The following is a 7,592-nucleotide window of genomic DNA, read 5'->3' on the forward strand; positions in this document are numbered from 1 at the left end:
TGGCAGGGGAGCTGGACAAGATGATATTTGGAGGTCTCTTCCAGCCCCTGACATTCTATGATTCTATGATTCTGATTTCCATCATTGCTGATGAAGTTGCTAGTCACAGTATCACAGTATCACCAAGGTTGGAAGAGACCTCACAGATCATCAAGTCCAACCCTTTACCACAGAGTTCAAGGCCAGACCATGGCACCAAGTGCCATGTCCAGTCCTGCCTTGAACAGCTCCAGGGACGGCGACTCCACCACCTCCCCGGGCAGCCCATTCCAGTGTCCAATGACTCTCTCAGTGAAGAACTTTCTCCTCACCTCAAGCCTAAATTTCCCCTGGCACAGCTTGAGGCTGTGTCCTCTCGTTCTGGTGCTGGCCACCTGAGAGAAGAGAGCAACCTCCTCCTGGCCACCACCACCCCTCAGGTAGTTGTAGACAGCAATAAGGTCACTCCTGAGCCTCCTCTTCGCATGCTGTCTCCTTCCAGTTCCTCCACACTGAACAACAGTGCTGGCCCTAGCCTTGGAGATTTAAACTTCAGTGTAAAAGCAGAAACAACATCTGACAGGCAGGGAGGACAGCCCAAAAGCAAGAAACACAACCATTCTCTGCATTGGAGCAGATCACAACCGCAGCATAATGCTGACGAGGAAAGTAACGAGAGTGTGTTGAAGGTCAGTGTCAATGCAGGTCACCACCTCTTTTAGATTCCAGGTTTAACAATGCTTGGCTTCTGAACTCAGCAACCAAATTTTTCTGCCCTCACTGGCACATACAACTAGGTGGAGGAAAATATGTCACTTGTTTCTGGTTCTGGTCCAATGAGTCCAAGCCCAAAATGCATGACATCTAATAGAAGTGGACAACTTTATGTATTAAAATAAAACAAGAAGGTTGTGTCTAACATTTTAGATGATTCTCTGACAGTTATGGAAATGCTACAAGATTAGATTTAGCTGAAGTGCAAAGTTCACATGTTCTTACACAGCCCTGGCTGTCTTTAAAAAAACTTATTTGTATTCAAGAATAGGAAAAGGAATATAGGAAATATTAAAATAGTAGCATATACCCAACTGGTTTCTAATTTGGGAGTCAAATCTCTTTCACTGTTGGGGAAAATACAGAAAGATGTGGTCTCATTATCTCAAATGCAAACAAAAATTTGAATATGATTCAGAATATTTCAGCTGCAAAAAGCCCTGTGGTAGCAACACTTACACAGATGTAAAAGTATCATGGGCAATATGAATCATTTCATTACTAGAAAGAGAGAAAGGCAGATTGTGAAACCTTAAATTCATCTTTGAGATGAATTCATCTTGAGAGGATGCTCAGGGGAGACCTTATTGCTGTCTACAAGTACCTGAAGGGTGGTTGTAGCCAGGAGGAGGTTGCTCTCTTCTCTCAGGTGGCCAGCACCAGAACAAGAGGACACAGCCTCAGGCTGCGCCAGGGGAAATTTAGGCTGGAGGTGAGGAGAAAGTTCTTCACTGAGAGAGTCACTGGACACTGGAATGGGCTGCCCGGGGAGGTGGTGGAGTCGCCGTCCCTGGAGCTGTTCAAGGCAGGATTGGACGTGGCACTTGGTGCCATGGTCTAGCCTTGAGCTCTGTGGTAAAGGGTTGGACTTGATGATCTATGAGGTCTCTTCCAACCTTGATGATACTGTGATACTGTGATTCTAGCTCCTACTAAGCCAGTATATTCTGTATGTAATTAATCTTAAAGGACCATAAGGTATTTCCTACACATGTGCTTTCCAAAAACCCACTTGAGAGAGGAACCTCATGGCATGCCATGGATTGTGGAAATTTTGGTTCCTATTAAAGAAGCAAAACAGATCAAGAGTGAAAGGGTGACAAAGCTGGTGAGAGGCCTGGAACACAAACTCTGTGAGGAGAGGTGAGGGAGCTGGGGCAGTTTAGCCTGGAGAAGAGGAGGCCCAGGGCAGACCTCATTGCTGTCTACAACTACCTGAAGGGAGGCTGTGGCCAGGTGGGGGTCAGTCTCTTCTCCCAGACAACCAGCAACAGAACAAGGGGACACAGTCCCAAGTTGTGCCAGGGGAGGTCTAGGCTGGATGCTAGGAGGAAGTTGTTGGCAGAGAGAGTGATTGGCATTGGAATGGGCTGCCCAGGGAGGTGGTGGAGTCACTGTCCCTGGAGGTGTTCAAGTAAAGCCTGGATGAGGCACTTAGTGCCATGGTCTGGTTGACTGGCTAGGGCTGGGTGCTAGGTTGGCCTGGATGATCTTGGAGGTCTCTTCCAACCTGGTTGATTCTATGATTCTATGAAGAACACTTGTAGTCTTCCACTTCTCCAAACAGGCTCCCAGGACCATAAATAGGTAGGAATACCACTCATTTTAAACACTAATACCATACAGTCCTGACATTCAGAGTATCAGAAGCCAGGGGAGTGTCCTGGGAACTACAATTCGTATGTGCTTTTCTCACATTCCTTCTCAATTTGCCACTGTACAAGAAAGCATATTTTGGCCAGTCAAGAATGAAAATATCAGCATACTTCATGATTGGCTGATAATCATGGCAGGCTTTTCAGTTTGATGGGGTGATGACTGGGAAGGGAATATCAGGCCAGCAGCATCAGCAAAGGGAGGAGCCTCATTTTGGTACTTGTTGCTCCTCTCCTGATGTCACCCACTGCAGTCTTCCTCCTGGCACTTCACAGGATGTTTAGATAAACAATGGAGAGGTCCTGAAGCATTTTGTTTTTAGACACAAAGACAGGAGACTGAGATGAATAACGTGGAAAGTGCCTGTAGAGTCAGGAGGACAATTCTGAGAGGAGGCACTGATCCATGCTGTACCAATCAAATTTGCATTTATTAGTGATCAGAGTAGCTAAATATTGAGTCTTTCAAGTCCTAGCAAACAGAGTACTGAAGTCTAGCCAAGATATACATCATCATATTGTTTTAAAAGAGGTATAGAGCTGCAGAGAGGGAAAAAGACATTCATGCTGGGTGAGTTATACAAGAATTATCTTAACAGCATAATTATACTACTGTAATTACATAGACAAGTACTTACATTGCCTTTGTCAGTGTTTCTCTTCTTCTATATAACTCCTCCAGTATTCAAACCAATGCTTTATAGCTTCAGAGTACGTTGAATAGTAGGAGGCTGTGGTTTGGCTGCCAAGCAAATTAGGGAGATGAGTACTCTCCCTGGGTAAGAACAAAGGAGTCAGTTCAATAGCAAGCTTGTTCAAGGAATTGAGAGTGGTTATTTCACAGTTTCTTACCCCAGATCTTTAGAGTCACTGTTCAAGGGAATGGAGCAGATGCTCTGTTTGTGCTTTGTTCAAAGGCAAACACAAGGATGTGTAGCAAACGAGTCTTAAATGCAGCAACACAGAGCTGGAGAGAGTAAACCAAGTACCCCAAAACTCCTGAGAATAGCGTCTACTAAAGCACTCCTTCTTAGACTCTTTGCACAAAGTGGTGTTAACTGCAGTGTGAAATTTCTGTTTGGCCAGCTCATACCATGCTGCTGTCTTAGCATTTCCCCTTGGTGACTGCTGCTGCGTCTCTCAGATCCTGTGTTTCTGTGTTTGAAATGGGTAGGAGTTGAGAATCCCTGTGGAGATGGCTTAGGAAAAGGGAAGCAAACGCTGTAGACATCCACTTGCAGATATTATTGTCTACAGAGAGGAAATACTCTGCTGAGAAAAGGCAGAAAAGCCTCATCTCTTTCAGACTAAAACCTCAAGTTGTCACAGTAAAGAAATTCTGAAATCAGAGTTTTCAAAAGTTTGAATCTTTTTGGTTTTACCTTTCACAAAATTCCCTCATCTTCCCCAAGCTTGGCTACATCATCACTTGGAGTGGCTGGGGAGCCGAGAGCTGAACGCTGAGGGTTTCTCCACTGCTGGCTCCTGGCAGCCCTGAAGTGAGATACTTAAAATACTGAGAACAGAGAAGCTGAGCTTGCAAGGAGCCACATGCCCGGCTCCAGGCAGAGCTGCATGCTCTCAACTTGCCTTTGCCACTTGTTTAGTCGAGCTGGCAGCCTCCTCAGCTAACAGCTCTATTCAGATTTTCTTCAAACATCTTCCAGCAAAACACTTCAGTTTTGATAAATCAGCCCTTTCAGATTAAACAACAATGATGACAACAACAACAACACACCCAAACAGTGCTAGGTGAAAATAAACCTTCAGCTTTGAGTGATGTGGATTAGTTAATTGCATCAGCAAGTGCTGACCTTGAAGCTTACGTATGAACGCATCCTTAATGCCCAACCAAGCTCTGCTGAGAAGAAAGGATGATTTATAGAGTAGTGCAGACACTGACAGCACCTGAGGCTTGAGATTAAGCCCTACCTGAATACCTGTTGATGTTACTGCATCCTATGCCTTCCATGAGGGATGACACAAGACAGCAGAAAGTGACTAGTTTTTGGTCATAGAGCTTTCTGTTCCTGTTAATTATGCCCTGGGTGGAGGTGTTTGCATGTGTTTCTGCTAATAACAAAGAATTAGTTGCAGTCACACTTAAAACAATTAACAACTTGTCCTGAGTAATAAGCTAGAGCAATGTTTTGTCTTGTTTCCCAAAGAATGTGCTTTGGCTTGGGTTAACTTCACAAATTGCATTCAAAATGCTTTTCTCACACTATTTTGACCCCCAGAAGTGAACTGGCAAATTCACAGCTATCTCCTTCTCCCATTTTAACTAAAATGGTTTCTTTCTATGCCTCCTTTAAGCATTTCTCATGGAAAACAGTGACAAGCTATTTGCCTTAGAAATTAAAAGGACACAGGGAAAGTTTAAAATTCATACCCCCTGGCTGCCATGTGGGTCATATTCTTAATATCATGAATGTAAGGCAGAGAAAATGCATCAAGAGCAGCTGAATATCTGATCCTGATTCCCACCATGCCCTGCAGAGAACAGGGAGAACAGTCAAATCCACTTAGCTCTCAGAGATGCCAATGATTGGACTATGTGAAACTGCTCTGGCATGACAGAATCACTGAATCACTGAATCATACACCTATTGAGGTTGAAGGAGACTGTTGAGATCATTGAGTGCAACTGCTCACCTAGAGTTCATAATTGTACCACTACTGCTAAGCCATGTGGGCTCCAGAACTGTAGGTTAGGCATATATGGTCCTGTGAGTATGACCATAGAGAGAATGCTACTAGCAGAGTGGCTAGAATATAGATTTATAAACTCTGCAACATTTCTGTGAACTGCTCTGATCCCACAGCCATGAGCTACTTGTGCAGCTCATTGGCTACACTGGCTACAGGGCCCCGGGCAACCTGATCTAGCTGATGATGCCCTTGCTTATTGCAGAGGGGTTTGGACTAAATGACCTTTGGAAGTCTCTTTCAACCCAGACCACTCTGTGATTCTATGTCCAAGTGGTGGCATTTTCTGTCTGGACTCAAAAGTCTGCCCTGCAAGGTGCATCCTAATCATCCAACATTTTAAATTGCCTTGAGTTTCAAAATAAATGGAACTAGAGTTGAACTTGGCAATATCATGTGAGGTTTTCTCATTCAAGTACTACATCTACTGCATACATTACTCAATATGCATAATCTTTCATGGCATACAAGTGGCATATAAAAATGTTCCTCTGGGACCTTCTCTACATGAACCTGCATTGGCAGGGGGGTTGGATTTGATAATCTTCAGAGGTCCCTTCCAACCACTATCATTCTGTGATTCTATGATCTCCATATTGCAAAGAGCAGCTGAAAGAAGGTCTGGCTCTGGTTCACAGACAGGTGGTCACCATAGATTCATATGATCCCATCACCTCTTCACTCAGTTAAGGCTGAGTTAGATGGACAGATGAATCCTTCCGTGTCCCAGGATTGTCTGTCCCACCACACTGCTCCAGCAGCTGAGTGTTCAGATCACTGCACAGACTCATTGCCAGTACTGCCCCATAACTCACCACATGAGACCACATTTTAGGAAGAAATTCTTCACCATGAGGGTGATGAGACCCTGGAATGTGTTGCCCAGGGAAGTGGTCAAGGCCCCATCCCTGGAGGTGTTTAAGGTCAGGCTGGATGAGGCTCTGAACAGCCTGATCTAGTATGAGGTGTCCCTGCCCATGGCAGAGGAGCTGGAACTAGATGATCTTTGTGGTCCCTTCCAAGCCTGCCTGATTCTATGATTCTAAGACCAGGGTGGATGGTGTTTTGAGCAATCAGGTCTAGTGAGAGGTGTCCCTGCCCATGACAATGGGGTTAAAAGTAGATGATCCTTAAAGTCCCCTCCAACCAATACCATTCTAACATTCATTCTAAGACATAGCAGCAGCAAAGCAACTTCACAGAGAAGTGATTTGCCCTTTGAATGGGCTGCCCAGGGAGGTGGTGGAGTCACTGTCTCTGGAGGTGTTCAGGAAAAGACTGGATGAGGCACTTAGTGCCATGGTCTGGTTGATTGTCTAGGGCTGGGTGCTGGGTTGGACTGGATGATCTTGGAAGTCTCTTCCAGCCTGGCTGATTCTATGATTCTATGATTCACATCAATATCTCAGGAGCTGCCCAAGGGTCAGAAATCACATTGAGATATTCTGGACAGAGTGTATGAATTATGAGAAGTTTGGGAGCTTACACCAGTGTCAGTACTCATTAATGAGCCATTTCCCAGCTGAACACCAGGCAAAGGACAGAAGGAAACGTTTTCTGTCCCAAAGCATGCTGTAGTTCACCCCACCCACAGAAGCTGGAGTAGCCACCGTGGTGACATTACTTCTCAAGAGAAATCTCAAGAGAATTTGGAAAGCTCTCTGGCCTCATCACCCTTATGTGGCACAAGACTATCTTCTGTAAGCTACAGCAATGCAGTGTGTGCTGCTTAGGTGACAATCATAGGCCCAAGCCCTTTGAGACTTCTATAGTAGCCTATCTTATCCTCACTGCACAGCAAAGGTACTTCACTTGCTGCACCTGCTGCAATCACAAAGTACAACTTAGCCTGAAGCATACTTTGATTTCTGTTGCTGGTTTTTTTCTTTCTTTATTCAGAAATTTGTTTTCCTTTCTCCCAGCTTGCAAATCTCTCCTAACTATTGTCTGCAAGTGTAACTACTGAACAATTTAACTATCCCTCTGCAACACTTTTTAAGCTATTAAAGCATTCAGAGAGTTGGAAAAGGGAAGAAAATCTGGTCCAAGAAATAAGAAGGCTGTTGGAATTACAGTGCCATATCTTGAAATCCTCCTTGGAGAAAATAACATTGTTGAGAACAGCAAATATATGTGCTAGCTATTTAAGAACTCCTTCCTCTCTCACATATCTTTGCCCCTGCCAGTTAATACACTCCACTTTAATTAGATTCTTATTAAACATTGCTACTTTCTTGCCCAAATCACATTAAAACTTCATTGGCAATGCTTCTTCCCTGCAGGTTTTTATTTGTCCTATTTTTCTCTTCCTCCACACCAGCCATAGACCCCCATTCCCCTAACCTCAAACACAACCAATTCCTTCTAACATCTTCATTTTATGCACTTTTATCCTGTTGCACTTTTATTCCTCTCCAGCTACTACGTAATTTTTCCTGAGCACCAGCATTGCACAGGTTTGATTCCTGACATAAA

This window comes from Pogoniulus pusillus, chromosome 15 (assembly GCF_015220805.1).
Source record: "Pogoniulus pusillus isolate bPogPus1 chromosome 15, bPogPus1.pri, whole genome shotgun sequence".
Taxonomy (NCBI): domain Eukaryota; kingdom Metazoa; phylum Chordata; class Aves; order Piciformes; family Lybiidae; genus Pogoniulus; species Pogoniulus pusillus.